The sequence below is a fragment of the Canis aureus genome, chromosome 6 (genome assembly GCF_053574225.1).
Source record: "Canis aureus isolate CA01 chromosome 6, VMU_Caureus_v.1.0, whole genome shotgun sequence".
Classification (NCBI taxonomy): Eukaryota; Metazoa; Chordata; class Mammalia; order Carnivora; family Canidae; genus Canis; species Canis aureus.
Window position 1 is genome coordinate 88,542 of NC_135616.1, and position 9,659 is coordinate 98,200.

Genomic DNA, 9,659 nt, shown 5'->3' on the forward strand with positions numbered 1-9,659 from the left:
GCCCTGAGTGCATCATGCTCCTCAAATTTTCCACGTGTTCAATGACCCAGAAGCCCTCTGAGCCCCATCCTTTTGGGGTTTTGTTGAGGCTTCATTTTACCTAGGCACAATTGATTCAATCATTGGCAATTGGTTGTGGAACTCCATCTCCAGCCCCTCCGGCCTCCCAAGAGCAGGGTATGGGACTGAAGTTTCCAGCCCTCCAATCACAAGGTTTATTCCCCTGGCAATCAGCTTCATTCTTTGGTGAGAAAGGGCTTTCTGGAAGTCTCCTCATTAACATGACAAAAGACGCCTTGATCATTATCATCACTTTGAAAATTCTAAGAGGTTTAAGGAGCTCTGTGCCAGGAATGGGGACAAAGGCCAATTGAATATTTATTATAAATCACAGTATTGTGGGGCAAACCAAGGTGATTGGTCAGTACTCACTTTAGTTGGAATTACTGAGTGAGCTTTACAATTATGAATACCTGGGCTCACCTCCAGAGTTGGTAATAGACTTGGTCTCAGGCTCTGCCAGGGCACTAGGAGAGGGAAAGTTCTTCAGGTGACCTTATGGTGGCTAGCCATGGAGAACCTCTGCAGCTGCTTGCATAGCATTTCTCCAACTCAAAAAAAATTTTAACAAAAACAAAAGTTAGTGGTTCTGATGAAGTTAGACTCCTACCATGTACCACATAAAAAAAGGACTCAAGTTGGATCAACAGTGTAAATATAAGAGCTAAAACTATATAAAATGTTGGAAGAAAACATAAAAAGTCTTCATGACTTTGGAGCTGGCAATGAATTCTATTATACTACTTCAGACTTTTTTTTTTTTTTTAAGATTTATTTATTCCTGAGAGACACAGAGAGAGAGAGAGAGAGACAGAGAGAAAGAGGCAGAGACACAGGCAGAAGGAGAAGCAGGTTCCTCACAGAGAGCCTTATGCAGGACTCAATCCCAGGACTCTGGGATCACGACCTGAGCCAAAGGCAGCTGCCCAATTGCTGAGCCACCCAGGCACCCCACTACTTCAGACTTATACTAGTTCAGACTAGTCTGTACTAGTGTACCTCAACTCAGGCTGTGGATTAGAAATACTTTGTGAACTGTATTTATTGATAATATGTATTTAAAATAATATATACACATGGTAAAATAACAAAACTAGGCATATAAAAAAAGTATGAAAAAGTAAGTGTTCCTCTCAATCTGGTTGCTAGATTTTGACCTCGGTGTCAATTTTTGTTAAAATTTCTTGTGTGGGGGGCACCTGGGTGGCTCAGCAGCTCCGCATCTGTCTGAGGCTCAGGGTGTGATCCCGGGGTCCTGGGATCAAGTCCCTCATCGGGCTCCCCCACCGGGAGCCTGCTTCTCCCTCTGCCTGTGTCTCTGTGTCTCTCTCTGTGTCTCTCAGGAATAATTAAATAAATAGTTTTTAAAAAACACAACTTCTTGTGGGTAGCCTTCCCTGTTTTATGCACATGTAAGCATATGTATACATATATATTTCCCTTTCTAATGTTCTTTTTACATACCAACAGTAGCACACTAAATTTCACTTTTCACTCAACAGCATGTTTTGGAGTTCATTTTAGCATTTGTAGATCTTCCCAATATTCTTTTTTTCTTCCAAAAAGTTATTTTTATTAACATATATTATCTATATAAATTTTCCTTTTTCTTTTTAAAATACTTTTGTGCTTTTCTTTTTGCCCAATATACTTTTTAATGACTGCATTGTGATCATCTGTAGTTGTATACTTGTTATATATATATAACTTATTTATATTAAATCACTAGTTACAACTATTAAAGAACATTATGTTGTTCATTACAAAGTGATAGTACATATCCTGTATGTATGTCTTTGAGTATATGATGTATCTGTGGGATGCAAGAATTGCTGAGAGATACACACATTTCAAAATTGTAAGAAATGATATAAAGATTCCCTCTAAAAAAATAAAATAAAATAAAGATTCCCTATAAAATGCAGTACCAATTTACATTCTTGGGAAATTTTAAAAACCGTGAAGTTTCATGTTACTCTTTACTTTAACTCATGAGAATCTGTGTATGGGGCCCAGACTCTTTATTTTCTTTCTTTGGTAATTCTGATACAAGAAGGCTCTAGGATGTGATGAGAACCATAGGACAAACCATCTGGATGCACCTGCTGCATTTCCTTTTGATGGGACTATCCCATCTCCTCACCAAGGGGACAGTTTCCAAAAGGACACGCCTCAAGGATGTTGCTTCTCTATGTTGCTACCCTGGTACTGTGCTTTGTATGACACTGATCATCTATGACAAGGCTTAGAAGAGTGTTTGCAGCTCATATGATAATTCTGTTTTCTTTTAGTTCCATGGACCAAATAAAGAAAGGAACTCTGGGCGGGTCCCTGCGATCCCCACCATCCAACCTAAGAAGAAATGGATGTCGATGATGTCTTTCTTTTCCAAGATCTGTCACAAAATATTAGAAACAGAGGTCCCTCCCCAACAGCCACTTGTAACGTGTGTTTGCCTGGTCTGCATTCATTCCACAGCTCCACTGAGGCGCCTTCTGAAAAAAACCTGACACTTCTTATAACACAGACAGAATGTTTCCAGGATAACAAGATGAGCTGGGAAGAATTTAGCTTGCTGCAAACTTTATATAAAAGTATAGAATGAACTGCAATGAATACTGAGAAATAATGATGAGGCTCGGTAATCACCTAAATACCTAATAGGACTGTGGTCCAGTCTGCAGCCCTGCACTACTCAGGATGGTGGGGAGGTGGCTTTTTCTTGGATCTTGTCTGGACCTTGCATCCTCTTGGTTCTGACACCAGCACATGTTGCTGTGTCCTCTAAGGCACAGAACACTGGAGCCTTCCTGGTATCAGAGGTTCACCATGGAGGTCACTCAGCTCTTGCCCTGCAGTGAAGAGTTTAGTCCTTGATGTAGATTCCTGCATTAGCCACACAGCATCCCAAATTTGTATTATATATGCATTTTTTCCCTAATCTTAATGGCTCAGACGTATGCATTCTGGGGTGGGACATCCTTTAGATGCCCTGAAATGTTTGTAGATGTGCTTTGCTAGTTGGGTCAACTAGCAGACTGCTTCTCCACTGCTGTTGAGAAGTTGAGGAAGATGAGTACTGAGAATTAGCCACATTAGGGAGGCATCAACCTCACTGCAGAAGGGTCAAGAGATCATGGAGAGAGGAACTGGAGGAAACAAGTATAGACACATCTTTCAAGGTGTTTAGCTACAAAGTAGAGCAGAAAATTGGGCAAGAGCTGGAGGAGTAAGAAAGGTTGGGGAAATGCTTTTCTTTGAGATGGAAGCAGTATAGCATTTCTTGTCCTGCGAAGGATCCCTGCTCTCAGCTCACAGCAACTGTCTAAAGCCCCCTTTCTTCTGAGCTCTAGCACACCCTCGGTGATCCTAGAACACCTGTCCCCTACTTCCCCCAACCTACCTCAACCAACCTTCCTCTAGCCCTGAATTATTTTTCTCTTCCTCTTTCCTCTTCCATCTGTTTTCTTCATTATGTGGATCAAACTAATGTATCTGCAGCAAAAATCAGGTGTCTTTAGGTGGAGAAAGAAGGGCTAAGTTGAGCAGGCAACATAGGATTTTCTTTAGAGGGAGGGATTGGGGTTAAAATGGGTATGACTTTCTTGACTTACTCCCCTGGTCTCTTGGAAACAAGTTCCAGAAGCATGAATCTCTGAAGAATGTGTTTTTCATCCTGACAGAAAGAGTCCGGAACCCCAATGATAAAAAGTGTCATATGGCAATGAGAGGCCTGAGCAACATGGTCTGTGAGACCCCTGACAAAGTAGGAGGGCAAGGTGTCACTCGGCCTGCCCTCATGGCTTGGCATCCCCAGGGCTGAAAGATGGCGCCTCATGTACTGGTTATCTGTCGCTGTGTGAAAGATCACCACAGACCCAGCACTCATCCTCTAGCATTTTCCTTAGGTCAAAAGCTTAGGTATGGCTTAGCTGGGTCCTCTGCTCAGGATCTCACAAGGCTACAATCAAGGTGTGGGTCAGACTGCATTCCTTTCTGAAGCCTGGGCTCCTCTTCCAAGCTTATGTGGCCATTGAAAGAATGCGGCCCCTTCCAGTTGTAAGACTGAGGTCCCTGCTTTCTTGCTGGCTGGCCACCTCAGCTCCTTGAAGCTGTCCTCTCATAGCATGTGAGCTTACTTCTTTAAGGCCAGCAGGAGAGCCTCTACCACTCGTGCCTACTAAGATGGACTCATATAATGTAATGTAACTATGGGAATGGTGTCTCATCACAGTTGTCATATACTGTAGGCTAGAAGCAAGTCACTGGTTCCTTCCACATTCAAGGGAAGGATATTGTAAAAGGCATGACTCATTTGGGGTTGAGGGTCATCATACCTCAATACTATCAGTGTTGGGAAACAGAGCTGCAGATGCAATTAATGCACACCTGGACATCACCCTCTGGAGTGAATTTCATTTATTTTTTAATAGTTTGTACCCATTTAGTAAAAGATGTTTTCCCCACCTCTGCTTTTAGCATCTGTCAACTTCAGTGACCATTTCATCTCATCCCATATAAAAGTACCATTATGTCCTAGATGCCTAGATCATCCAGCCCACCACACTCCTTGATGTGCCCTTCCCGGCCTCATGTGCTCTTGGGCCAAGTTCTCCAGATTGCTCTTTCTGTTCTTTTTTTCAAGACTGAGCTGGCTCTTGGGTCAGGTTAATGGAAATACTTGTATTTCAATGACAGCTGTTACAGCAATTCCTGAGGAAAGCCACACTCTCAGTCCAAGTCCTAGGTTATTGAAAGATTAGAAGTAGGATTGCTTTTCAACTCACAGAGAGCAATTTCTGGATTACTCACGCTTTTCAAACCTTGTTCACAGGTGTAAAAGTATAAGAAAATTGTCCTAGACCTGCTGGTACATGGACTATATGGCCCTGTGAGTGCTGAAGTCATCCACAAGACTCTGACCATCATCTTGGGCAAGATCCAGGGGAAAAGTTTGGGCTCTTTCTTTGTAGACATCACTCTTCAGACTAGGACTTTATTAGATGATGTGAGAGAATTCAGAAGAATCTGGGTTATTAAAGTGGAAGTGGGATTTGCAATGTGAGCCTAGGGTGGTGTGTTGCTCAGAGAACATGGTCTGTATTATTAACTTATTTACTAAGAGATTGTTGAGAGGCAAGTATTATACTGGAGTTTATGGAAGACATATAAAGAAGGATTTTTTGTTGTTATAGAGAAGTGAATATGTGTACCCCAATGATGAAGTTGGTGATGGATATGAAGGTGAAGATGATGATAACAGTGCCAATGTATATTCAATGCTCTGTTATGAATGTGATGATAACACTAGTTAGCATTTAGCAACCAATACTGTGTGCCAGGTATGGTGCTAGGCAGCTTTCCTAGATTATCTCATAGAATCTTCTCAATAACCCTGTGAGGTGGGCACTATTCATCTTCACTTTATAAATGAGGAAACCAAGGCACAGAGAGGTTAGGTGACTTGTCCAAGATCAAAGAGCCAGTAAATGGATATGAACCAAGTCTTCTGACTACAGGACCTGCCCTCTTCACTGCCAGGTGACATGGCAAGCTGAGCAGAAGTGCACTGATACATTGTTTACTCTGAAACTATGGGGACTCTGGGATCCATTCCTTTCAAGCTAACCAGCTATCCTGCTGCAGTTACACATATGCCACATGCACACATGCCCTCTAACAGGGAGATGATACATGTGGAACAGGAAATGGACCTCTTATTTACTCACAAAGCACCTTCTGTGAGTTCCTCACACCTAATTCCCCAGATGGAGCTGCACCACACAAGAGGAAGAAATTATGGAATTTGGTGTTTCTATAGGAGCTTTTGGCCCATTTGCCTCTCTTCCCACTTGGAGAGACAGGAAGAACTTTGCTCTGGAATGCAAACCTGTCATCTCTGCGGGTAGTGGGGAGAGGAAGGTCTCTACTCTACCTCCCTGAATGGAAACAGATATCTCCAAGATGTCTAAATCTCTCTGCAGGTGCCATCTTAGTTTCCAGAACTGGCTTGCCATGTAATCACTTTTTAATACCCAGATGACTCTAATTTTTGATCAGGAAGCCCTGGTTGTATAGTAACCTGGCAATACTCATGAAGAGTTGTTTCCTGACAGTTATCTCTATTATTGCACTTTTGACCACCTGTCTTATGCTGTTGCTCACTTGTGCATGGGTTCGGATGATTTTCAGGTCCCTACCAGGCCAGGGTCTTGTACGTCTTATTGCATTAGGGTAGTATTGAATTGAATTATACAGGGATGTCTGGGTGGCTCAGCTGTTGAGCATCTGCCTTCAGCTCAAGGCATGATCCTGGGGTTCTGGGATCGAGTCCCACATCAGGCTCCCTGCAGGGAGCCTGCTTCTCCCTCTGCCTATGTCTCTCTCTCTCTCTCTCTCTGCGTGTGTGTGTGTGTCTCTCTCATGGGTAAATAAATAAAATCTCTTTAAAAAAAGAATTATAAAAAAAAAGAATTATAAACACATGCATGCATGTGCATGCACAGATGCAGACACGCATAGGTAAACAGCAAAGAAAGTGAAACACTAAAGTAATTTGCAAAAGTGCCCTATGGGCTAAAAAAATATTTTTAAATACTTCACGAGGAGCGCCTGGATGGCTTAGTTGGTTAAGCATCTGCTGTTGCCTCAAGTTGTGATCCCAAGGTTCTGGGATTGGGCCCTGTGTCTGGCTGTTTGCTCAGCTGGGAATCTGCTTCTCCCTCTCCTTCTGCTTCTTCCCCACTAGCGCTCTCTCACTCTCTCACTCTCTCAAATGAGTAAAATCTTTAAAAAAAAGAAAATAAATACTTCACAAATGATGAGTGTCTGGGACCCCCCCTCTCCATTCTAGTTGCTCCTCACCCCTGAAGAGGCCCAGCTCAGCTTGGTTCTCTTTGGTTTGCCTAGAGCTTTCATGGGACCAAGAAACATTGATATAAAATCCCTTCACCAATGGTCAGGAGACTAGGTACTACCCTGGTTCCTTGTCACCTGACAGTGTAACTCTGAGCAAGTCACTGAAATGCCCTGAGCCTTGGTCTCCTCATCAGGAAAGGGAGATACTCAGATAGACCACTCACAGTGGAAAACTAGAAAGGACTGAACCCAGTGACACACGATCAGGGACAAACCAGCCAATGGTACTAAAAGCAGGGAGGGTTGGCAGGGTGTCAGGGAAGAAACACAATTGTTTTTTCTGCTGCAGGAGGGAGAAACTCAGACCACAGGTGTAGAGAGGTGTCCTTCCAGAAACACTGGGAATGATCAACAGGAGATGGATCAAATGAATTACAATGCAGCCACCCCAAGTTCCTTTAGGTATCAACATGAAAAAAGCTCTCAGATAGATGGTTGGGTGAATAATCGAGGTACGTAACAGGGGCATGGTGTGCTTCCACTGAGTGAAAATGTGAGAAGGGACTATGTAATATACATTTTATTCTTTTTCTTCTTAATTTTTTGGAGGGATGCACACACAATTTATAACTTTGTTCATTCATGGGAGAGAAATTTAATGGCAGGCAGAAAGGGATAGAAGGAGATTTACTTTTGTTAATAAAATGATTTGGTTATTTTGAATTTTGAACCATACAAATATGTTCTACCTCCAAAACACTGAATAATAAACAACAGAGCTGGGAAGCCGGGATTATTAGCACAGTGATCCCCAGTCTGATTGTCTTGTCTGCTGGGGATGACATTCATTGAAGACCCAGCCTGCCTCCTCTCTGGCCCCCACCTCGGTCAGCTAAGAGCTTTAGACTGGATCTGACCCATCTCCTACCAAGTAACAAAGAACGATGGATGGCGGTAATGCATCTGGTGCAGTGGCCTTTTGGTAATGACCTGGGTTCTGTCCTTTTGTTCACCGGGAAACCACAGGAGAATAACCACCTGAGATATTCAGCCTTTGTCTTGTTCGGGCAATTGGCGGCCTTTGCCAGGTGGAAATGGAAGACATTCTTCACCAGTCAGTTAAGCAGACTCAAGATTCCCTCCTGATACATCTACAGGACAGAGAACCCCAGGTTGCCAAGGTATGTTTGTGACTCTCACCCAGTATGGGAGAGCTCAGTGCCATTCCTAAAGCGAGCTGTGGTGCTGCCCTGTTGTGTTGCAGTGCTCAACCCTCTCTATTGCTGCCGGCTCTGCTATGGACATTCAGCAGTGTAGCCACGTGAATCCTTGGAGGTGCCTGCCCAGTGTGTCATTTCTCTCTCTGCAAGCATGCAAATTTCCATTTGCTCCTGCCCCACCTGCCCCATCCAGCACCTGCCACTGGAGAGTGGGGGCCGAGAAGCATGGGGTTAAGCTGTGGGGCAGTAGCCCACATAACGAGAACATTAATTCATGCCCATTAGCTTCTGTCACTGTAGATTTCCCACTCCTGGCTTTTCAATCCTCTAGAGAGCTTTTGTCTTATTCTTAGAGGAAATATGTCCTAACGGGGTTGGATCAACGTCAGGCCTGCTTTGGAGTGGGTGAATATTTTTCAAAACCACTGCGAACAAAAAGGTTTCACCAAACCACTTGTCTTCTTTAAGTTATTGCACACAACAGAGAGAGACAGGGAGAGAAAGAGAATTTAGGAATTAAAGAATCCAGAACCCCTTTGATGGGACAATAACTGGGTAAACTCTAAAGTGATGCTCTCCCCACCAGCCCCAAGTTAGAGATGTGGTCATTTCAGAAGCAACATCCTTTAAGGTTGACATCTTCAAGCTTTCTGGAAGTTACTTTCATACCCTCAGTGGCCCCCAGACCACATACTGGATGCAGTGCCCTTGCTTGGATTATAGAACTCTCTAATGCCTTTGACAGTAGGATGGAAATATTATTTTTCTCAGTCTTGCAAAACAACATTTCGAGCCTGTTCTCTGTATCTGAAAGGAAGAAAGGAAAACAGATTTCAGAGTGAAGAAGAATAAAGGAACCCTAAACTCTGCTGGCAGCTGGTGAGTAAGAGGGCAGGAGAGAATGCTCCCAGAGGTCCCTGCCCTCCTGGTGTCAACCCAGAAGGTGGCCAGCCACACAAGCAAGTTACTCCCCATAAAATGACTCAGGCCAATTATGTTTCGATCGTAACTGACCCATCTTGCAATGTAAATGACAAAACGTCCAGAGGATTATGCACAAAATCTATTGGCACATCCAGTGTAGATCATTAGATCTACGCAGACCCTGATCTCCACCTCTGAGGATCTGACGATCGATTGTCCTCACACTCTACTCATTGTAGTCAAGGAGGTTTATTGAATCCTCCCCTCATGTGCACTTTTGCTGATGTCTTTCAGAGCCACTATCATCCAGAGCTCCAGCAGTTCCTCTATGCAAATAAGATTCTGTAAACACAGAGCAGCAGGGAAATTGTTCTAGTGAGAGCACCTTGCTGGGGGGCTGATATTGCCCCTCTTTTAACTCTTCGCATGCTTCTGCTTGCTTCTCATGATTGTAACAGAAAACGGGATGCTGGGAGAACAATTGATGGCAATTGCATGGAATTGTATAAGTATATCCACAGTGAATTCTAAATTGTTTTCATGTATCTCATTTCCTCTCCAGACAAATTTGTCAGAAGTTACATGCTTTGTTTAAAA

The 9,659-nt window shown here is 43.3% G+C and overlaps 1 pseudogene; it reads left to right on the forward strand.

Annotated features, from left to right (window-relative positions):
• Positions 1–2,238: 2,238 nt before the first annotated feature.
• On the forward strand, positions 2,239–9,410 carry LOC144315337 (protein maestro-like; annotated as a pseudogene).
• Positions 9,411–9,659: the final 249 nt, after the last annotated feature.